The sequence below is a fragment of the Anabrus simplex genome, chromosome 6 (genome assembly GCF_040414725.1).
Source record: "Anabrus simplex isolate iqAnaSimp1 chromosome 6, ASM4041472v1, whole genome shotgun sequence".
NCBI classification, from domain to species: domain Eukaryota; kingdom Metazoa; phylum Arthropoda; class Insecta; order Orthoptera; family Tettigoniidae; genus Anabrus; species Anabrus simplex.
In genome coordinates, this window is record NC_090270.1 from 20,803,026 (window position 1) to 20,827,759 (window position 24,734).

The following is a 24,734-nucleotide window of genomic DNA, read 5'->3' on the forward strand; positions in this document are numbered from 1 at the left end:
TTATGCTCTTCGAAATATGCCTATAGCGTAATTTAAGTTCATTCAGTATCTCTGTAACTGATAAACGAAAATAATGTAGATATAACACTGCATCTAAGTAAGAGACGTTCTTTATAATTATGGTGGTAATATAAAACAAATTCAGTGACTTTCAAGTCTAAATATATAATCTCTTATATTGCGGGTTAAGCAACAATATCACGTATCTTTGGATTTTTTCAGTTCTTGAATCAGGTAATCCTGGTTAGGGTCCCATACACTGGAACTATACTCTAGTTGGGGGTCTTACCAGAGACTTATATGCCCTCTCCTTTACATCCTTACTACAATCCATAAACACCCTCATAACCATGTGCAGAGATCTGTACCCTTTATTTTCAATCCTATTTATGTGATTACCCCAATGAAGATCTTTCCTTATATTAACACCTAGATACTTACAATGATCCCCAAAAGGAACTTTCACCCCATCAACACAGTAATTAAAACTGAGAGGACTTTTCCTATTTGTGAAACTCACAACCTGACTTTTAACCCCGTTTATCAACATACCGTTGCCTGCTGTCCATCTCACAACATTATCGAGTTCACGTTGCAGCCGCTCACAATCTTGTAATTTATTTATTACTCTATACAGAATAACATCATCTGCAAAAAACCTTATCCCTGATTCCACTTCTTTACTCATATCATTTATATATATAAGATAACATAAAGGTCCGATAATTCTGCCTTGAGGAATTCCCCTCTTAATTATTACAGGGTCAGATAAAGCTTCGCCTACTCTAATTCTCTGAAATCTATTTTCTAGAAATATAGCCACCCATTCAGTCACTCTTTTGTCTAGTCCAATTGCACTCATTTTTGCCAGTAGTCTTCCATGATCCACCCTATCAAATGCCTTAGATAGGTCAATCGCAATACAGTCCATATTTGACCTCCTGAATCGAAGATATCTGCTATATCTTTCTGGAATCCTACAAGTTGAGCTTCAGTGGAATAACCTTTCCTAAAACCGACTGCCTTCTATGGAACCAGTTATTAATTTCGCAAACATGTCTAATATAATCAGAAGAAATGCCTTCCCAAAGGTTACATGCAACGCATGCAAACTTACTGGCCTGTAGTTTTCAGCCTTATGTCCATCACCCTTTCCTTTATACACAGGGGCTACTATAGCAACTCGCCATTCATGTGGTATAGCTGGTATATCGGACCCACCTCTACTCATTTGACCTCCGGAGGCTGAGTGGACCCGGTTCCAGCCCTCGTACCACTTTTCAAATTTCGCTGCAAAGCCGGGAATCGAACCCAGGCCTCGGGGGTGGCAGCTATTCACACTAACCACTATACCACAGAGTCGGACTTGCTATCCATTATTTTCGTTAAGATATGGGCGTGCAGTCCATCAGAGACATTTTCGTTGTGCTAATTTTCCTATGCTGATGTGTACAGGGAAAAAATGAAATGGCGTATGGCTTTTAGTGCCAGGAATGTCCAAGGACATGTTAGGCTCCCCAGATGCAGGTCTTTTGATTTGACTCCCGTAGGCGACCTGCGTGTCCTGATGAGGATGAAATGTTGATGAAGACGGCACATACACCCACCCCCGTGCTAGCGAAATTAACCAATTATTGTTAAAATTCCCGACCCTGCCTGGAATGGAACCCGGGACCCCTGTGACCAAAGGCCAGCACGCTAACCATATAGCCATTTTACAGGAAAATAAACCTTAAATATATTATACTACAGGAGTGCATACACACGACATGCGAACGTATTTCCTTACGCTACGGTACGGTGAGGTTCATTCTTCTTTACATAGGAAAATAAACCCGACGAATATTGTACTGATGTGGCTGGGAGGCGTGACCAGTCCTAAGGAGACTGATAATAGCGTGTGGCCTCCAGAGAGGTCTGTGCAGCTCTGGGCGTCTCTTAGGACTGGTCCCTACCTATGATGAATTCTAATGCTGAAGACGATACAAACACCCAGCCCCCGAGCCATAGGAATTAACCAATGAAAGTTAAAACCCTGTCCCGACAGGCAATCGGACCCGAAACCCCTTGGGCCTAACCATTTAGCCAACGAGTTGGACTTACGGATGGGAGGAGCATTGTCAGATACGTAGTATTAACCCGCGATATACAAAATGATACCAAACTTGTCAGGTCTTCCTGATTCCAGATACTGGTCGTAAGCCGCCGCTGTTATAATCGTATTAATCAGTTTAATGTGCTGTATCCATCCGAATATCATTGTGTAAATAAAAAAGTGAGTGTTCGGCTTAATATTCAAGTTTCAAGAGAAATATTTTTTTATTTTTTTCGTGTCAGGAACCAAATATGTAGTACTACATACACAAATGACAAAAATTAAATCCTATCACGGTAGACCAGTGACGTGCAACCTCAATAGCGTTTTATGTCGTAAGAGTACAAGATGCAGGGCACAACATGTTCCATGGTCTGGAGTTGTCGAAAGGGAAGTGCCATTCCTGTACTTTGCTTTTGGATCCTCCAACTCCAGAATGAAGACGGTTGAGATATCTCCAGGCCTCAGGGGCTCTGAACTTGGGAGCGTGGGTTGGCGACCACGGGGCCCTCAGCTTAGTCCTGACATTGCTTCCACTTACTTGTGCCAGGCTCCTCACTTTCATATATCCTATCCGACCTCCCTTGGTCAACTCTTGTTCTTTTCCGACCCCGACGCTATTAGGTTTGCGAGGGCTAGGGAGTCTTTCATTTTCACGCCCTTCGTGGCCCTTTTATTTTTTTGGCCGATATCTTCATTTTTCGAAGTGTCGGATCCCTTCCATTTTTTCTCTCTGATTAGTGTTATATAGAGGATGGTTGCCTAGTTGTACTTCCTCTTAAAACAATAATCACCACCACCACTGAGATATCTCCACACAGTCCAAATTTGTTCATGCCGAGGTAGGAGGCTTTCCGAAGGACGAGGCCATGTGAAAGATCTCAAGTCGAGGAAACCACATTTGTTTTCTTGCTGTAGTCTATGCAATTCCAAGAAGCTTCTCCTAGTAGACCTTAATCTAGGGGTAGATGGTTCATAACCATATAGCGGGTGGGAATAATGATGCATTGCATTTGCAGCTACCTCACGATGAATATCTTGTGGCGGTATCCTTGCAATGTGGAAGAGTTTTACAAGGGCGCAGGCCTCAAACAACCTGTAACAAGAATACATGTTTCATTGAGCGCTTTGTCAACTTTGTTTGCGTGGGCGGATTTGTACAAAACCGGGCGGGCATATTCTGCAGTACTGCAGCATAATGCAAGAGCTGTCGTTTTTCGTTGAGAGTCCCGAGTGCTGTCAGTGATTTTCCGAAGGATGTTTATTCCTAGCTTCCACCTTCAGCTTACAGACAACGAAGATAACAATCAGATGATATTCTCCCTCTTCCGTCAGCAGGCAGCATAGTAGAGTGTGAACGAGCTTTCAACTTAATGATTGAAACTGCGACTCCTATTACAAGCGCTCTTTTAGCAGCCTTAAGCATAATGTTTATTAATCTTACGAGTCCCACACTCCAGTAGTTTGACACCAACTCCTGGAGAGAAAAATGAAAACAGAACCTCATCCCTTAGAATCTATGTGGAAAATTCCGAGACAGTAAGTGAGAATTCATAGTTCATATTTTCCAAATAAAGCCCTCGTTTTATTCAGTTAGAACATACTGTCACTTTTCCAACATATGATGATGGAAGTACAACCAGAAAACCATCCACTCTGAACAAATTAAGCGCAGAAAATAAAATAAAACTATTATTTTATTCAAGGAAGGAATTTCAAAATAAGCTATAAAATAAAAACAAACATATTTTATTTTGCCGAAATGATCACAAACGAATGAAAAGGGAACATAAGTTCCCTGAGTAACAGAACACTTGAATTTATATACCCTTGATTAATCCTCTCTCACTCGTAAAGGGAATAACGAGATCAGCAGCATGAGTTCGACTGTCTCCTGCAGGTCGAGGCTCCGTCTTAAGCCAGAGAGATCGGTGCACTCTGTGAGGATGTGGGCCACGGTGAAGTCGCCAGCACAAGAACACACCTGGGGGCGGAGGGGGGGTCTTCCCTCTTCAGGAGATAAGAGTGCGTAGATCGTCCATAACCTATAATCAGCCTACACAGTGGCTTATCCTCAGCCTGTATACAACTACGGCCTTTCTCCATGAAGGCCGAAAAAAGGACATCATTGCCTTCACCTGCCTCTCACTCTGCTCTGATACGGGAATGTTGTTGTATGTCCTCCGCTCTCTCCGCTCAGCGCCAGCCAGCCGCACGTACGCAAGCGTGGAGATTTCGAGACTCGACGCGCAGCCTTCAGTGCGCGTGCCTGTACCGTCGAGTGCTGTATAAAAGGAGCTCCCTGCCTGTCACTCTCTAGGATTCTCCCCGGTGTCCTGCTCCAGAATACACTGTACGTCGAACACTGAGGCTACTCCTCTTAAAAATGTGTCTCGACCAGGTGGACGGAATTCTGGTAGTATGAGGTTTCACGTCAGGTCACTGTTCCAAGTTCCCGTTCCTTCATTCAAGTCGAGCCCCGATGCTGTACTCTACACATCCACAATCTCCCTCAGGCTCCGACACACACACGTTAGATTCTCTAATTGTGTACTTAGCTTTCCTTCAGTGCAAGCTCATAAACTCAGAAGCTGCAAGTTAGAAGGAACTCTCTTCACTAATCTATGCAAGTGAAACTGATAGTTTTCGACTATCACGAACTGAACATTCCTACGAACTATCTTTTCAAGATAGAAGCTAGTGTAAATACATTCCAAGTGTATATAGTGTACAGTGACAGAAACTCTCCCAAGCTTAATTATCTACTTTGCTTTAAGACAATTTTATGTTTATTCTTGTAAATTTCTATGTGAAGCAAATAAACAAGTTGTGTTCTGGTAAACCTTATCCTGTTTACAACAAATGTCATCAGCAAAACGAACAACATGTGTCTATTTTCACTCCTTGGATCTTAATCCCCCTCGTCTCCAAATATGAAATTGGTACTGGTAACGTATTTACATGAAAGTGAGAAAATTGGTGAAAGTCATGGGGGATTAAATATTTCATTCTGAAGAATATGATTTTATAAAATTTGTTTTTGTTGCAAAATGAGGAGTTTCAAGAAAACCTTTTGTTTTTGGCCAAACTAGTACTTGATTCATACTTCGTACAGAGAAGTGCTTGTTTCAGACACTTACGAAACGTGTCTGAGCCTATGAGACATGGTCCGTGTATACTGCCCTGGGGAACAGCAATGAGAATACTCAGTCACAAGAACATACATTATCCCTTTCTTGCAGTCCATAGCCTACGAACGGTGAGAAGTGGCTGGCGAGATCTCCCGCAGAAGCTGGCACATGCTTCAGTTGGCTTCACTCAGTCAGCTAATTATGTTTTGGTCAAACACTACATAATTCAGCCCGCGCTCGATATCGCCCCGTCTTACATAATTTAGCCACCGGACCGTAAAGTCACCTCACGTATTGCACACTTGGTCCGTGAATAGTCAATATTGAAGGAAGGAACGCATTGTGCTGAGATTTCACGTTCATTACAATTGTTTAACTCTGACATTATGCCTTCTTCAACTCAGGAGTGTTCCAGAATTATGTCCTGAAATGATTCTTTAATATATTAGCCAGGGATCTACTGGTACGCGTGTCTCGTATTTAAGGGTAACTAGCACAGATGGTGAAATTCTCACTAACTTCCCAAAGAGGCTTACACATTGATTGTGAAACTGCTATCATGGGTGGAGGATAGAATGCGTCCACGGTATTCCCTAGCTGTCATGAGAGGAACTGAAAGAGGCTAAGGAATCTAATAGGAACGTGGCATCTACCTGAGTCTGAAGGTAGTTCCATATTCCTTTCCTACCTCCCTTGGACAACTCTTGTGCCCGAGTGCACCAACCTCGATAAAGAGAATACCGCGGTAAACTTCACAATTTTACCAGGGTAAAGTCGTATTTCTGTTGCACCAAGCTCGGTTTCGAGTTTACCGACATTTTACCGCGGTATAATGTTTACCGCGCGTGAGCGAGCGGTTAACTAAGAAAACCGCGGTAAAGTTTATTTGTGCTCTGTGTTTAAAGATTCCAAGATGGAGCTTAACAACTATAGGTTATATCTCCAGTATCTTAATCAGTTTGAACGAAATGAAGGGAGAATTATAGAAGAGAGACGCGATTTATTTGAAGAATTAAGCGATGTTTCGTTCCAGAGAAGATTTAAATGGTGAACAATTGGAATGCCCGACTGGGAGAAACTGTCCTATGTCGCCTAGAAATCGTCTTTTAATAGCGCTGCGGTTCTATGCAACTGGAACATTTCAAGGAGTGATCGGTGACGTCTGTGATGTTGACAGAACAACTGTATGCCGCATAATACACAAGGTTTCTGATCTACTTGCGTCGTTATCGCCACAGTTCATTCAACTTTCACTTACGCAGCGAGAACAAAGAGAGGTTATGGAAGGGTTTCATACAATAGCTGGGTTCCTTGGTGTATTGCGTGCGCTGGACTGCACTCATGTGCGAATACAGTCTCCCGGAGGTGAAAATGGGGAGGTATTTAGAAATAGGAAAGGTTATTTCTCGCTAAACATGCAAACTGTGAGCGATTCGAACCTCACGATACGAGATATTGTAGCAAGATGGCCAGGGTCGACTCATGTTAGCACAATATTTCACAATTCTCGGCTGAGAGCGCGTCTCGAGACGAGAGAAATAGCTAATGGCTATATTTTGGGTGATGGAGGTTACCTGTGTAAATCCTTCCTCCTTACACCTGTTCAGAATCCCACCTCCCCAGCAGAACAACGATATAACAGAGCCCATATTGCCACAAGGAATGTTGTCGAGAGACAATATTGTGTGTGGAAAAGGAGGTCCCCTTCCATGTCTTTAGGACTTCGATGTAACATTCAAAACATGTCGAACATTACTTTCCATTTTAAGGAGTCGATAACTTGCTTGCGCTGTCACAAAATGTAAACACGAGGGACAAGTGACTGTCGAAACGATCACTGCCGGCTGGATAAACTAAAGACAAGTGACTGTCGAAATGATCACTGCTTCCTGAATACTACTTCGAATTTCTTCCGAGGGGAATAATAGCGAGAAAATCAAGCGTCTAGAAACCGCGGTAACGAAACCGGGCGATAGTAATGGTGCACTGCTTTTACGACAATACCACGGTAAAAGTTTTACCACGGTTTCGTAAAGGCTGATAATTACCGAGCTTGGTGCACTCGGGCATTGCTCTCTTCCAAGTCCTACAGTATTAGGTTTACAACATATTCGGAATTATTTAGTTTCCATGTCGTCCATGGCTTTCCGCGTTCTCCCTTTGTGGGTGGGGGCGGTATTTCCTGCCTGTCGTACGAGGTAAACAAAAAAGAAGGACTAGGGTCTCTGAACTTGGCGACTAAGGTTTCCCTGACATTACTTCCACTTACGTACCCGTGTTAGGCTCCTCACTTTCCTTTCCTATCCGACTTCCCTTGGTTAACTCTTGCTCTTTGCCGACCTCGACGGTGTTAGGTTTACAAGGCCTAGGGAACCTTTCATTGGTCCACGGTCTTGTCCAAAAGGTACAATAGCTCTGGAAGAAAACACAATGCTGCTGTATGAAGGAGCAAGGCATTGGTTCTGTTGACTGAATGTTGCTCTCATACAGCAATACAACTCGTCACGTGGTGAAGACACCCATATCACAAGCGTAGGCCTATCGGTATAAACCTACGGTAATACAACCTGGCCGATCAGAACGCACTCTTGCCTCTGCCTTTTGCGGAAGTGCTGCCATCTGGTAAGATTTTTAGTAAATTTGACGATTGATTAGCAATTGTTTTTGCGTAAATAAAGAGAAAATTTGTTGTTTGAATTGTGTCTACATGTACTCGCTTCGGCGGTACATATACTAAAATTGGAACGATACAGAGAAGATTAGCATGGCCCCTGCGCAAGGATGACACGCAAAATCGTGAAGCGTTCCACATTTTTAGCCCGCCTGGTGGCCATGATCGTTAAGGCGCTGAAGTCTAAAACGGTCTAACACCGAGGTTAGCCGGTTCGAGTCCCGTTGGTCGAAAAAATTTTCACCATCAGAATGTTGGCCGGCAGGGTAGGGGAGGTGGTGGTATACAATTTCTAATCACTAGATTGCGTGCCAAAAGCCTGGATTAAATTCCAAACCTCTCCGCAGTGCTCATATGGAGTGAGGGCATATGACGCTGTTGATGGTGATTCGTCCGTCGGATGGGGACGTTAAGCCTTGAGCAGACCCCTTGGTGCTATTCGACAGGAGTAGGCTATGTGCCGGCACCGGGTTTCACCCTCTCCCTACTATCATATATCACGTCATTCATTTCATCTCTCATTAACTCCTCTGATGAGGTTGACGTCAGGAAGGGCATCCGGTCATAAAAAACCGCCACGACAAATTCATCTCACCTCATACCCGACCCCGTAGGGAAACGGGACAAGGGCTGGACAAACAAACAATTGTGTCTACATACCCATACGGCCAGTAAGTTCAATTGGAAATGTTTAATAGATTTCCGAGTTCTTTGTAATCATTAAAAAGAGACTAGGTAAAATAATACGGAATCTGCCAACTGGGCTACAGCACCAAATGCAGATCAGTCATCACTGACTTGAAGAATCCTTCATTTCATAACACGTAAAGGAATACCCCTCATTCATTTTGCTAACCAAGCTTGAAAATTCTAAAAAAATGTAAAAAAAAAACTACAGGTTATGTAAATGTAAATGTCGGCTAATAAAAGCACTTACATGAATAGATTGGTTGATGGTTTTTTTTTGCTAGGGGCTTTACGTCGCGCCGACACAGATAGGTCTTATGGCGACGATGGGATAGGAAAGGCCTAGGAGTTGGAAGGAAGCGGCCGTGGCCTTAATTAAGGTACAGCCCCAGCATTTGCCTGGTGTGAAAATGGGAAACCACGGAAAACCATTTTCAGGGCTGCCGATAGTGGGAGTCGAACCTACTATCTCCCGGATGCAAGCTCACAGCCGCGCGCCTCTACGCGCAGATGTTTGTTGTTAACGGGGCCTAACATCGAGGTCATCGGCCCCTAATGGTACGAAATGAGATGACAAATTGAAAATCCAAAATCCTCCACTGACCAGAATTCAAAGCGTGAGGACGAAGAATGAATGGATGGATTGATATGAAGTTAAAACGATCAGTGGATCCGACCCACAGTGCCTCACATGCTGGCACGAAACAATAGTAGTACGGACCAAGGGACTGCTTCTATAATACGATGCTGAATCGATTAGAATTTGCTCGTTCTCGAAACGGGTCCAAAATCCAGGTCATCGGCCCTCATAATGGTATTTATCGCTAGAAAAGTAGAACCATGTTATTTCCCATGTTGCGGTACTAATCAAGAGTAGCGTAGACTCGCGGTATTCCATACATTATGGTACGACTCACAGGCAATGAATTTCGCACATGTATTATAGACCTAATGTGTTTCGCACATTGCGGCACCCTTGACAGGCAACGCAAACCTATGGTGTTCATCACCTAAGTGTACTAACCACAGGGACTCGTACTGTCCCGTGGTGTTCCTCATATAGTGGGTATTAATCATAGGCAAGCCAGAACCATGGGTTCCTTCATCCCATGGTGTCGCGCATATAGTGCTACTAATCACAGGTACTGTAAAAGCCGTCGTGCCCACGTTTGCTACTAATCACAAACCTATTTGGTACACAACATAGTGGTATTACGCACAAGTAAAGGCGACCCATGGTGTTCCCCACGTGGTGGTACTAATCACAAATAGTTTCATGGTTCTCGTTTGATCATCCCTTGGTCGCCCCTTTTAGTCGCCTCTTACGATAGGCAGAGGATACCGTGGGTGTATTCTTCGTCTGCGTCCCCCACCCACAGGGTGTCTGACATGAATAGACAGTCCTAAATTCGTATGATTGACTTCGCAGAATCCTTCATAAATCGTCAAGTATATTATAAGTAAAAGAAAATCCCTAATCCTCATTCTTTCTCCCCCTGTGGGTGGGGGCGGTAGAATAACACCCACGGTATCCCCTGCCTGTCGTAAGAGGCGACTAAAAGGGGCCTCAGGGGCTCTGAACTTTGGAGAGTGAGTTGGCGACCACGGGGCCCTTCGCTGAGTCCTGGTATTGCTTCCACTTACTTGTGCCAGGCTCCTTGCTTTCATCTATCCTATCCGACCTCTCTTGGTCAACTCTTGTTCTTTTCCGACCCCGACGCTATTAGGTTTGCGAGGGCTAGGGAGTCTTTCATTTTCACGCCCTTCGTGGCCCTTGTCTTCCTTTGGCCGATATCTTCATTTTTCGAAGTGTCGGACCCCTTCCATTTTTTCTCTCTGATTAGTGTTATATAGAGGATGGTTGCCTAGTTGTACTTCCTCTTAAAACAATAACCAACACCACCACCACCACCACCACCTCATTCTTTCCACTAACAAAGCTTGGAAAGTCTAGCATCTTAAACAAAACTGTCGGTTCCGTAACTGTAAATGTGGACTAATTCTGAGTAACTTAATCTGAAATCATTCATACTATCGTATCGTATTATTTCGTATTCAAGTTTTAAATATTACTTTGATTAATTTTGCATCGGGATGTACAACTCAACCCCGTACATATAAAGGCAGCGCCTTAAGGAACTCTATCTATCAAACAAAACGTGAAACAGCTACTGCATGAAGTTGGGACATTAATCAGAAGATGTCACTCATAAATAACAGAGTATTGTGTTATTTTAAAGTTTCCTAAACTGACTGGATTTATTTGTTTTGTTTTGGTGTACAGCAGGAAGTTTGAACTTTTCTCCATAGATGTCCTTACAAAAAAGTGAGGTCATGCACTCTAGTGCAAGGTGGAAGAACTAGTGATTTAAAGAAGTTTTGTGTTCTTATGTTTTCTCAACTAAATCAACTTTCATTTATTTTGATATTTCAAGGTTTGCTACACTTCCTCCTCGTCCCGCCAGCTTTTGAATCTGGCCAAATAGAAATTTTTGTATTTATTTTTCAGCCTATCGTAGGCTTCTTGTAGATTTTTATTCGGCCAATAAAAATGAGAGGGTGTGTCCGGATTTAGTCCAGAGCCTTCTCAAAACATCCCTTCGGGTATATAAGCTGCGGATTTTCGTGCTACCTTGTCTTATTGATCGCCGAATTTCTGAGAGTGGGTGTGTTAAGACAGGAGGCGGGCACCTCATTCTTCGGCAGGTAGTACACCAGCCGAGGTAATGGCCACCAGTTTTCTATCTCTTTAGCTATCTAAGCCAACTTATCCGAGGGGAAGTTTCTAAGCTTTAACTATGTAACCGTGTGATTTCTAAGATGTAAATCACTTCTTGCTAAGGTAAAATTCATAAAGTCTTTAACTGTAAATCGGGGATAGAGAGTGCGTTATTCCCCTGTGGGTGGGGGCGGTAGAATAACACCCACCGTATCCCCTGCCTGTCGTAAGAGGCGACTAAAGGGGGCCCCGGGGGCTCTGAACTTTGGAGCGTGGGTTGGTGACCACGGGGCCCTTAGCTGAGTCCTGGCATTCCTTCCACTTACTTGTGCCAGGCTCCTCACTTTCATCTATCCTATCCGACCTCCCTTGGTCAACTCTTGTTCTTTTCTGACCCCGACGCTATTAGGTCCCCGAGGGCTAGGGAGTCTTTCATTTTCACGCCTTTCGTGGCCCTTGTCTTCCTTTTGTTGATACCTTCATTTTTCGAAGTGTCAGACCCCTTCCATTTTTTCTCTCTGATTAGTGTTATATAGAGGATGGTTACCTAGTTGTACTTCCTCTTAAAACAATAATCACCACCAATCACCACCAGAGTGCGTTACCCTCTCGAGTTCCCCTTCAATTTATCTCGAGGTGACTATGATTTTGTAACTGTTCCTTTTCCTGTAATGGATTAAATTTACCTTTCATTCTAGTCATCTCAGTAGCTTGGGATTAACCTGTGTATCATCGGGCCGCGAGCCCAATTAGGGTTTTTAGGGTTTTATACTTGGTTTTCTAGGAGCGCAAGTGTACGCCTCCTTGAATTTTGTGTTTGCGCCTGTAATTTAACCTGTTCGTCCTTTTCACGAAGGCCCAGTAGTATGGGTACTAGATACCCCTGTGTAAAGAAATTGTAAATTGTAGGTTGGGCCTAGAGAGGCCAGAAATTGTAAGATATTTGTGTAATGTTGCCTTGAGTAGGCTGTAAGAAATTGGGAGCTCAGTCTCCTTGGTTAAATTTGGAGAGCATGTGAGCTCTTTTCTGGTATTTATGTAATATTGTGTGGGGCCTTTGGAAGGCCGTGATTATAACTGTTGGAGCAAAGTGCTCTGGAATCTGCTGTCGAAGTAAACGCTAAATTGGGGACATTGTGAATACCTAACTTTGGAGCGTGGGTTGGCGACCACGGGGCCCCTAGCTGATTCCTGGCATTGCTTCCACTTACTTGTGCCAGGCTCCTCACTTCCATCTATCCTATCCGACCCCCTTGGTCAACTCTTGTTCTTTTCCGACCCCGACGCTATTAGGTTTGCGAGGGCTTGCGCGGCCCTTGCCTTTCTTTGGCCGATACCTTCATTTTTCGAAGGGTCGGACCCCTTCCATTTTTCTCTCTGATTAGTGTTATATAGAGGATGGTTGCCTAGTTGTACTTCCTCTTAAAAGAATAATCACCACCACCACCACCTCAGGGATGTAATGAATGAAGCAGATATAGGCTGTTCGTACGATGGGGTCGCCACTCCCAAAGTGATTTATTAATGAATGATAGATGCTATGAAATGAGAATGGAGAGTGTTGCTGGAATGAAAGATGACAGGGAAAACCGGAGTACCCGGAGAAAAACCTGTCCCTCCTTCGCTTTGTCCAGCACAAATCTCGCATGGAGTGACCGGGATTTGAACCACGGTATCCAGCGGTGAGAGGCCGACGCACTGCCGTCTGAGCCATGGAGGCTCGTTGGGGACAATGTAATTTTGTAAATTAGGGGCTTTAAGCCCAAAGGTGTTGAATTCCCTATTCTGGGGTTTTCTATTTTTATATCAAAATTGTCATGGTACCTGATACACTGTTGTTAAGTTTGATTTTCTGAAAAGTAATATAACCACGAAACCCCGGTAACAAATTTAATTCTTCTATTTTAGATTATCAGACAAACTTATGTAGTGCATATGGCATAAGTAGACTGGATTCTATCATAGGTGCCCAAAACACTGATCAACATGGAGAAGCTAGTCGTCACCATCACCAAAGCCAGAGGATTATGGGAATAAAAGCGGCCACGGTCCTAGACACTGCGAGAATGCGTTGTGATTGGTCAGATCGTATTATCGTAGTGTTGTAGCGAGACGCTTGTCCCAAATCTGATTGCCGTTGCCATCGGATGGTTTTTCCTTTAGCTCTGTCACAGTTTAACTGATGTTGTAACAGTGTGAAGTGTGGTCTTTAAGATGCTCGGTGCTTTCTCTCTTAGAAAACGGGTGGCAGTAATCACCCGAACTTCTTCATAAACTGAATCTTACACTTTGTTCTTATCTTCAGATGTACCGTCTTCTTCTATTTCAAAGGTACTGATTTTACTACTGCCCCAGTCTGCAGAAATCTTCACTTCCATTTGATTTTCTGGTCCTAAACTTGTAAAATCTTGGCAGCAGACCTTACAACCTAGCGTTTTATTTTTCGCATAAACCCGCTCGTTTCTCTGGAAGAAATAATTTTTCAGAGTTAATGTCTAACAACTGGGCCCATCATAGTCAGAATTATTGGCTCCCCTCTTTAACTGCAATAAATCTATCGATACTTGCGATGTTTTCTTCACAAACACTTGTGTCACTGTTCGCAGCTTCCGGAGATACTTCAAAATAAGCGTTATATTTTTTATTGCACACCGGTACAAAATAATGAGTTATTTTATTCATTACACTTCTTTAACTTGTGAACCACGTGCACCTCTAGCTCCTATTGAATTACTGTTATGAATTCGCTTGCCTCGGCAACACAGAACAAGTGTATTAAACTTTTCAAATTACTTAAAAACAACTAAAACAGTTAATTTTAAACACACATTAACCCCGGATTAACTATGACTGTTAGCTATTTACTCGTTATTTGCATCTACGTTCGTATTAACAACACTTGGTGCAATAAGGATACCGTTAGATTGTTCTTAACAGGAATAGTTTGTTTGTTGGAGAGTGAGAAAACGAGTCCCCTATTTTTCTTTGTCTTTGTCGTTTGGACCTACTGAGGACCACGGGGCTCGTATATTTTCGTCAGTTGGGCCTTCTGTTTTCTCCTCTCCCAGGACTGCATCATTTTCTGGCTATGAGCCAGCTTTCTTTCCTCCGTCCACGTAAGTCTGCTGGTTCGTGTGTTCTTCCCACTCGTAAGCGACGTTGGAAAAATTCCCCGCTGGGTGGCTTGCCGAAGCTGTGGGTGGTCATGTATGGACTCATGCGGAATCCCCAGTTGTTCCAGATCCGACTTGAACGAAGAGATCCACCTGTTACTGGACGCCTTCCGTATACCTGTCACAGTGAAGATCCTGTTGGTAAGTCTGCACGGGTTCATGTGGGTTAGGTACCATCCTGCCAGTATTCTCCGCTGAATCTTCCCTTCTTTTTTTTTTAGTTCTAGTTTCATGATAGGGTCTTTCCTGGTCATTACGAGACACTCAGAGGCTAGTGAACGGATGGTTTGACTACCGCATTATAGTGCCTGACTGTGAAGTTCTTGGAGAGGGACTTTGATGCATGGATGCTTCTGTAGGAGTGATATGCCCTCTGATACTTAGTGCACCTGGTGTCTATGGCTAGGTTCTCACTCTGGTCTGCAGAGATCCACTCTCCTAGGTACTTGACCGCCGGGACCTTTCCGATGGTGGTGCCTTCTAGAGGTATTGTGGAAGGGGCTTCCTTGATATTGGTCATGAATTCAGTCTTCCTGATATTGATCTTCAAGCCAGCCCTAGCCGCTATAATATGAAGGCTCTGTAGGTGATGGGTAACCTCCTCTATGCTCTTAGTATGGATAGGTTGTCGGAAAAGGCTAGGCAGGAGACATCAAGGTTGTCTTTCTTGTACCCTACCTTTAGTCCTGCTCCGGATGGTAATTTTGCCGTCCATTTCCCTTATGATCTCCAGGATGCGGATGAAGAGATGACTTCTGTGCTGATGGAGAAGCTCTCAGATAGTTCACCTCTGAACTTGACCTTAGAAGTGGTGTCCTTTAAGGTAGCCTGGACTAATTTTAAGTTCTTCCCATCAAGGCAAACTTCCAGCAGGGTGAAAAGGGTCTCTCTATCCACCGAGTCGTATGCTTTCTGGAAATCTACTTAGACAACTACCCAGGGAATGTCCCCTTCTCCTCTTGTAGGTGAGGATGATCTTCAGGTTTTGTATCTGCTCTGGGCATGATCTATTGCCCGGAAGCCAGCCTGATATCCACCTATTTGAGAGTCTAGTTAGTAGGTGACTCTAGCTGACAGGGCTGCAGAAAGAACCTTGTAGGTAGCCTGTAATAAGGAAATACCTCTGTAATTATTGAAGTCTGTATTGCTTCCCTTCTTGTAGAGTGGGTGTATCACAGCTAACGTCCATTCTTCCGGCAAGGTCTTCGTTGTCCATATATCTTTTAAGATCTGGTGGATGCTGTGCAGGGACTATTCGTCTGCGTATTTACACATCTCTGCTACTATACCATCTTCATTTGAGGCTCTGTTGTTCTTTAGGTTCTTGATTATATCTTCTACTAGCTGATGTACCCGTGCTTTGCTACGGAATTCTACATTGTATACAGAATTGCCGGTTAGGTAAAGTACACGTTGTAAGCAAGACTGTATTAAATTGCATAGCTCGTAACGTTAGCCTAAAAACGCACGGAGAAATCACCAAACGCCTCTTCTCATATGAAGACTGGGTTAGGGAATATTCATTGTAACGGTATGCCGCAGGCCCGCTTGCCTACCATCAGTCACAATCAAGTTGGGGAATTGCATTATAATGGCAGACACTCACTCTCCACCTGCCTTTTTACATCCTCAGAAAGACTGTCTTAGTGGTTTTCGAAAATGGAATGGCGCGAGTAAAAGCAATGATTTCATATGAAATACTTGATCAAATGAAAAACGACACATTTTCTCACTCTAAACGAACAGCACTATGATGCCGATCTAACAGTCCAAAGTTCCAGAGCTGGAATGACCAGGCCGCAAACAGCCATGATCCGTGAACACTCTGTCTTTTTCGTCGGAGGTGGGGGTGGGGGTTCGAATAGTTAAGAGTCCCAGGGCAGAAACTATGCCCTTTTACTAATCTATTTCCCAGGAGTACCCGATGAGTCGAAAAATTTCAATTCACTACACTGGCGGCGGGAAAATCTATCTGACTTGGAGGCAATTTTTTCCTCCAAGCCAGAGGAGAAACTCCCTCTCCACTGCTAATTTTGAATAAAATGAATGTAGAATTTAAGAAAAGCGAAGAGAAAGAAGCTCTTTTTAAGAAACAGCTCTTGTCAGGGTTGAAGTTTGAGTTATTTAGTGAATTGTAGTGCTATATTTTGGAATACTCCTAAATTGTAATTCTAGACCAGGTCATACTACTACTATTACTACTACTACTAACTGAGCCTCTGCCTTAAGTGTGCACCCTGCTCATTAAAAACAGCGCGTCAGAGTAGGGATCTAATAGCTGGAATACTGTAATGAACCATTACGTACCAGCAGTATCAGACAATGCATGAACCAGAGGAATGGCATGCTGAAGAAAAATGTTTCCTAACTCCCCAGCTATTCCCCGTCAATATTCAGTCTGGCTGTTATATTCGGTACGCAGCAGTAATCCCATCTATCGGAGTTGAGCGGCAGTATAAGAGACAAAGAACATCACCACAAACAATGGCAAATGTAATGCTATTGTTGATCAGTGTTATGCCCTTTCAGTATTGTAGGCCTTCACATTTAGTTTTCTTCCGACTCTGAAATACCACCCTTATCATAGTTGGTACTGTAAAATTGAATAAAAACTAAATGGTTGGAAATTGTATTCTCTATAACTTTTGTTATGTAGTACTTTCCGATAGGACCAATAACATAGATATTTACAAATTAAATTTTAGGCGCCTTCCCCTAAACAACAATTTCATACAGGCGAATACAATTGTTTATAACTTAGACTGTATTTTCTTATTCCCCGACTCTATATACCGACTTTTATTAAATTATGTTAACCCATTTTCTCATGGCTCCGGGTTGATATGGACTAGGCAACAAAAATACAAATTCATGAATATCTGTGTTATCAAAACCGGTACGGTAATAATGTATGACATACATGATCGGAAATTAAATTCTATATAACTTTAGTTATGTAGTATTTATTGATCGGACGACTAATAATATAAATATTTGAGAATTAAATTTTAGGCCTTCCCCTAAACTACCATTTTACTCAGCGTGAGTAAAATGATTTATAGCCTAGATTGTATTGGCTCATCCCCCAACTTCACATACGATTTTCATTAAATTCTCTTCAGCCGTTTTCTCGTGATGCGTGTACATACATACAGACAGACAGAAATTACGGAAAAGTAAAAAGTGAATTTCCTTGTTACAGTGGACATCACCGATACAGAAATACCATTCTTTTCAAATTCTGAGCAATGTACAGACAAAACTCTAATTTATATACATAGATTTCTTTCCTATTCTATTGTATTCCAGTAGCCAAAAAGTGTGGAAATGGTGACACGAAATAGCTAATAGGACAAGAATAATAATTTTAGAACGGCCATTTACAGAAACTTCAAGCAAGTACTTGTACGTATTATATTTTTTGTGCTAAGACAGGTGTAAACCTAATAATGTGAAACACGTATACTGTACTATTACATTAGATACAAACAAATATAAAATTAATATTATCCCCTATGAAAATCCTTGTAAAATAAAGTCATAAATGAAATAAAAATACACTTTTCTTCAATAGCATAATATTACAAATATTCAATTACTTGTACACATAGTGCAACAAGGTATTTAAAATATTACAATTGAAATTGTTTACGGTACTAACGACTTTAAACCTGTATTAGTACCGTAAACAACCTTGATTTTAAGCCATTATCCAATTCTTTGTCCTTTTGAGAAAAAGGTGCCGGTACTGTGCAACGTTGTGTACCGCTACAAAAAAAAGTACCACTAATGCTCTACAAATTTATCAATCAGTTAATCACTCCATCAGGATAGTGACACTTGCTACAATGGAGACGGCATCGCTACTGTTGCCAGCTATATCAGTGTACTTCGTAGGGATATTTGCTCTATGGTTGTGTGACGAGAAGTCGCATAGATGCTGCGCATTCCCTAGTCTCTAGTCTCAAGGCCTGACAATAAACATCTGTTCCGTCCGCAGTGATTCATGCGAACTGAGGTGCTGTTGTGACGTTTCAAGGTGGTACAGCAATAATTGGCCTTTAGTTACACATTTACTATAAGTACTGCATAATGAACAGTGTGCTAATGAACGCACATCTCTTGCAGAGAGCTCTCACTGTCTATCACGACTAATGTTTGTAGCTTAGTGTAGTACTACAAACTACCGCGAATTCTCGTCAGATGCAGATGCTGGGGCTGGTGGCATTCTTCATTCCGATCTTTAGAAAGGGATTCAATGTGTGTAATCTTAACATATCCGGGAGTCTCCACCTCCTTTTAGTCACTGATCTTATAATAAGCAAAAGAAGTGTGAGGTGACTATTTGGCTCTTGGTTTACTTTTCCTCTAACTCAGATAGGTTTTCGGCAATGATGTGGAAGGAAACGTGTAGAACTGGGACGAAAGAGGGTGTGGTTTTAATTAAGGTACAGCCTCAGAATGGGAATAGCAATGGGAAATTATGGAAAATCGTCATCACAGCTATCAATAGAGAGGGTTCAAACCCTCAATCAATCAATACTGATCTGCATTTAGAGCAGTCGCCCAGGTGGCAGATTCCCTATCTGTTGTTTTCCTAGCCTTTTTCTAAACGATTTCAAAGAAATTGGAAATTTATTGAACGTCTTCCTTGGTAAGTTATTCCAATCCCTACCTCCCCTTCCTATAAATGAATATTTACCCCAATTTGTCCTCTTGAATTCCAACTTTATCTTCATATTGTGATCTTTCCTACTTTTATAAACGCCACTCAAACTTATTCGTCTACTAATGTCAATCCACACCATCTCTCCGCTGACAGCTCGGAACATACCACTTAGTCGAGCAGCTCTTCTTCTTTCTCTCAATTCTTCCCAACCCAAACTTTGCAACGCTACTCTTTTGTCGGAAATCACCCAGAACAAATCGAGCTGCTTTTCTCTGGATTTTTTCCAGTTCTTGAATCAGGTAATCCTGGTGAGGGTCCCATACACTGGAACCATACTCTAGTTGGGGTCTTACCAGAGACTTATATTCCCTCTCCTTTACATCCTTACTACAACCCCTAAATGCCCTCATAACCATGTGCAGAGATCTGTACCCTTTATTTACAATCCCATTTATGTGATTACCCCAATGAAGATCTTTCCTTATATTAACACTTAAGTACTTACAATGATCCACAAAAGGAACTTTCACCCCATCAACGCAGTAATTAAAACTGAGAGGACTTTTCCTATTTGTGAAACTCACAACCCGACTTTTAACCCCGTTTATCAACATACCATTGCCTGCTGTCCATCTCACAACATTTTCGAGGTCAGTCTGCAGTTGCTCACAATCTTGTAACGGATTTATTACTATATACAGAATAACATCTTCCGCAAAAAGCCTTACCTCTGATTCCACTCCTTTACTAATATCATTTATATATATAAGAAAACATAAAGATTCGATAATATTGCCTTGAGGAATTCCCCTCTTAATTATTACAGGGTCAGATAAAGCTTCAACTACTCTAATTCTCTGAGATCTATTTTCTAGAAATATAGCAATCCATTCAGTCACTCTTTTGTCTAGTCCAATTGCACTCATTTTTGCCAGTAGTCTCCCATGATCCACCCTATCAAATGCTTTAGACAGGTCAATCGCGATACAGTCCATTTGACCTCCAGAATCCAAGATGTCTGCTATATCTATATCTATCCTCTATTTTCCTAATGCATGTTTACACACACATGGCTGATACCGTTGCCATCTCCTTGCAGACAAGGACTGTCTTGGACTGAGTTGTCGAATTCCGTGTTTTCCATATCAGAGTCGTCGTATCGTCTATGTCCAACCACCGTCCAGAATAATCTTCTCCGTAAATGCTCTCAATACATAAAATTCCATTTTAATTTCCCTAACATTTTTGCTTTGAAATGGTTTAAGTTGTTTCCGTTCCCCAATTGTCTGTTGAAAATTACAGCCGTACAAACTATATTACAATATCTTGCAAAATAGAGAGAAAGTTAACTTGAACATAGAGAGAAAATGCTGTGGCTACATGCAGAGGGGGTCTAGAAAAATATAGACAATCTTTGATAGTCAATATTAATGGAACAAAATGACATACCGTTACAATTCTTGCACGGGGGAAGGTTATTTTATGTGTTCAATGTGACCCTCATTAGCAGCCAAACAAACGTCCATGCCGCTGAACTGCTGACCGAACTACGGCTGTCATTGTTGTCGGTGTGACAGCCACACAGAACGCCGGGATGGTTTCACGTAGCTCGTTCAGTGTAGCTGGCTTCTGTCGATAAACTACATTATTCAAGGTCCCTCGTACGTAGAAGTCATGTGGAGACGTGGTGGGTACTCAGAAGCTCCTATTCATCCTATCCATCATCCCAGTAGGTTTTCATCCAAGTAGGTAGTGAGGCGTAGCGCCATCTTGTTGAGGGTAAAATCTTTCATTTCCAAACACCTATCGGATGGCGGATAAAATCCATGTTTGCTGTATATGAAAATACACCTCACCAGTTACGGCACCTTCAAAGAAGGCCTATCAAACAGCGCAATGACAGACAACACCACACATTAACACCGGATAGGTTAAACATGTTTGTCCACGTGATCGCGAGGATTTTCAGGAGCACCGTACACGTAGTTGTGGTGGTTTGCAGTACCACCCGGTTTGAATTGCGCCTCGTCAGACCAGATAACCATCCCTGCAAACCGTTAATCCTCGCGAAGCATGCCCTCAAATCACTCGCAGTACTCCATCCTTCGATTCGAGTCATCCTCGTTCATAGCGTGCAGCGATCTTGGAATGTACATTTTCCACTTTGCAGCTTTCAGAATTTGCCGTTCTGTTGATCGGCTTACCCCGCTTTCACGTGCACCCTGATTCACAGATTTTTGAGGTGACCTAGTAAAATGTTGCAACACAGCTGCGCTGGAAGCTGGACTTGTTGATGTTTTTGGTCCGCCAGACCTTTCCTTATGCACATCCTGAACAGTACCTCCCGCTTCAAATTTATTCCGAATACGATAAATTGTTGTACATGTTGGTGTCTGAGTTCCGTACACATTACACCAATGTCGTTGTACCTTCATCATGTTTTCGTACTTCCAGTACCACTTTAATACTTCCTTGCGTGGCTCCAACGACAATCTTACTGCACTCATTGCTGCAATGTCATCTGCTGGAAAACGGGCGCCAAGATTGTCGGGCCATTCACGTGACCATCATCTCTTGAGGAAACAATGGACTATGCTACCGCGCAAGAAATACGCGATATGTCATTTTGTTCTAAATATATTAACTATAAAAAAGTGTCTACCATTTTCCTGGACTCCTCTGTATTTAGCTACTAACCTAGAAGGGATTAAAACAAGAATAGGGATGCACTGAAACACTACCGGTAGATGTTTCTATATTACTTCGCATCTCTTTCAAAACATCCTCAGAATATGGTAATTCCATTCTCATGCATTTAAAGTAACAGTTTCTTTTAGATTATCATAAATTTAGGAATACTCCGTATAAGTCACATGTAAAACAATCGAGATGCGGAAAGCGTATACCGTCTGTTACTATGACGCTACCTATCGGACAAGTTTTGCGTGATGGGTCCCTATCAATCAACCAATCACTCAAGAGTTTACTTGAGTTATTACAAAATCCGCCTTACTTCTATTCTGGAATTTTAATACACAGTATATTTCCAGGTTCCTAGAATGGATATACGAAAGTAAAGTTTGTTTTCGGTTCCCTGATTATGCGTTCTTCTTTGATATTTAAATGAACTGGGCCAGTGTATTTTCCCCTTTGTTGTGTATTTCATGAGTAGAAGCCATGTAATTTTGTATTGCTGGTCTAAGTACCCAGTTCTGTATGCGTTGTAGTTTGTGAATAGTAGGGAGTATTCTGTTATATTCCAATACTTCATTGGAGACGACTATTGTCAAGATAAGTGCATGGTGTACGGGTAACATATATTACCATCATTTGATGCAATTTTTCTTTGACTGTGAAGAGCCTGACTTGCGTTCCTTGCAGACTTGAATTCAATTCATACAGGCGACTAAATATATCTGGTAAATAAGCCACGAGAAATCATTGAAGATGTCTTTGAAGTTGCACCTCCCATCGAGAAGGAAATGCCCGAACTTCACCTCTCATTTCAAATAAGTGGGTCAAAATTTTGTTTCTCGACAACCACCTAACCTCTGTACGCAACATTAAATGTTGATGGCCAATCTCAATCTCCTTGCATTGCACGGATATAACCTGCAATTTATAGGCCTCGCTTTGATGAAATTAGTAACTTGCACAGTTTTTCCAGCACATCATCCAATTGTAAAACAGTTATTAAATTCCGTGTAGAAATAATAATGAATTTGGAGGGATATAATTCGGTGATATAACCTGTGCGTATAATGAAATTTTGCTTTACTCAAATACATACTAATACTTAAACACATTCTTCAAAATCCCGACCAATCCCTAAACATAATATATACCTAACCTACAACCAATACCTTACTCACTCTTAATGAAATATGTCCATACCTCCCCTGCAATCAAAACAAATTCCACAACCACTTACAAATTCTATAAGATAAGAACCGATTTTATCAGTTTTACAACTCTCATCCTTCTGATCAACACCTGATTAAGTATACCAACAAGTTCTCATTTCCTTTGGTGTGCGACCTACACCTCGTTTACAAGACACAACAGTCGCAACGAACATCAAACACTCGGAATCAGAAAGCTGGCACTAATTTTGCTGTTGTAAATAATATAAAATTAACAACTTCGGGCATTCGTATTATAACGAATTACCAGCGATAAGATTACCAAATGCATCTAACTATAGCATAAGGTACAGTTGATGCCACCATGATTACATGAGGCACCATCACTTATTGTAGGCACTAAATCATTTTCCATACTCTAAACATCAACATGTCACCGTCTTATCTATGAAAAACATTAATCTCTATACACTACATGTATTACTCAACCAAACCCAACAATGACTAACAACCTAAACTACATATTTATTTAGACCAAATGAATTGAATTGTTTCAATTGTTTAAAATCTGAAATAAATTAAATAAGCCAAAGTTTTCTAAACATCATAATAAATACAAAAATTATATGTATTACTTCAGTACTATGGGTAGATCCGTGTCGCGGCTGCATGGCAAATAAGCAATCAAAAGGAGGAGAATGGACATTAGCAGTGACTAATTGTACTCTCATTTCATAAATATCTATAATTTCTTTAAAAATGAGTTTTAAAAATTGTAGGAAGTGTGCGATTTTCAAATACTGTTGCCGTAAGAAAACACGCTCCATCATTGCTGTCCACTTCACATTTTCGCCACTGGGACGTCTGTTTAATGTCATTATAGTATGCTGTAATTATCAGTTAAGAAAAGAATGATAGTAAAACCGAAAATTACTTCCGGGACATTCGTCAGTATAAACATGCTTTTGCATTGGTCTCCGTTCAAGTGGATAATATAAATATTAAAAGAGCAAAGATGGCATGGTAAGACTGTCCACTATTGTATGTATTGTGTGTATTCCTTAGTTCACCAGTTGTTCACCAGGGGGCTACTCCACCGCATACTTTATGAACATGCGAGATTTCTCGCACGGGTTCCCCAGTTATTCTTAAATTCTGAATCAATATTCCAGTTCCATAATACGCTGGCAGATTAGAGCTCCGGTACCAGCAATTCCGACGCCCTTCACTCCACCTTTCCGGAGGGAAGAGCGCCAATCCCTCCTACGGGGGGTTGCACCCCCAGGGGGGCTAGTTCTTTTTATTGGTGGTGATAGAACACTCCCATGGCCTAGTTCCGAAACGCCAGGAACTGGGAAGAGAGTTGTCATTTATTGCTATTCATATTATTTTGACCCGTGCTAATGCAGTATTAAAGAGGACTGAAGTCATATGACTCCTTACCTCAAGCCAACTCTCATCTCGGTGGAGCGAGAAAAACGTCCTTGTACACAAGCTCAACACTTATTCCTTTTAATGTTGCTTCAGTCACAATGATCAATTTTTTAGAAAACCTTAGCCTTCGTTTATATAGGACGGTATTCCCTGCCCGTCGTAAGAGAAGACTAAATGTGACCCAGGGGCTCTGAACATCGGAGGGTGGGTTGGCGAACACGGGGCCCTTAATTGAGTCCTGGCATTGGTTCCACTTACTAGAGGCAGATTCTTCACTTTCATTTTCTATCCT

At 42.0% G+C, this 24,734-nt stretch overlaps 1 non-coding gene across 1 annotated transcript; it reads left to right on the forward strand.

The window, feature by feature from the left end:
* Positions 1-7,935: 7,935 nt before the first annotated feature.
* LOC137501372 (U6 spliceosomal RNA) lies at positions 7,936-8,042 on the forward strand. The gene has a single exon (XR_011018516.1). It is a non-coding gene; the product is annotated as a U6 spliceosomal RNA (small nuclear RNA).
* Positions 8,043-24,734: the final 16,692 nt, after the last annotated feature.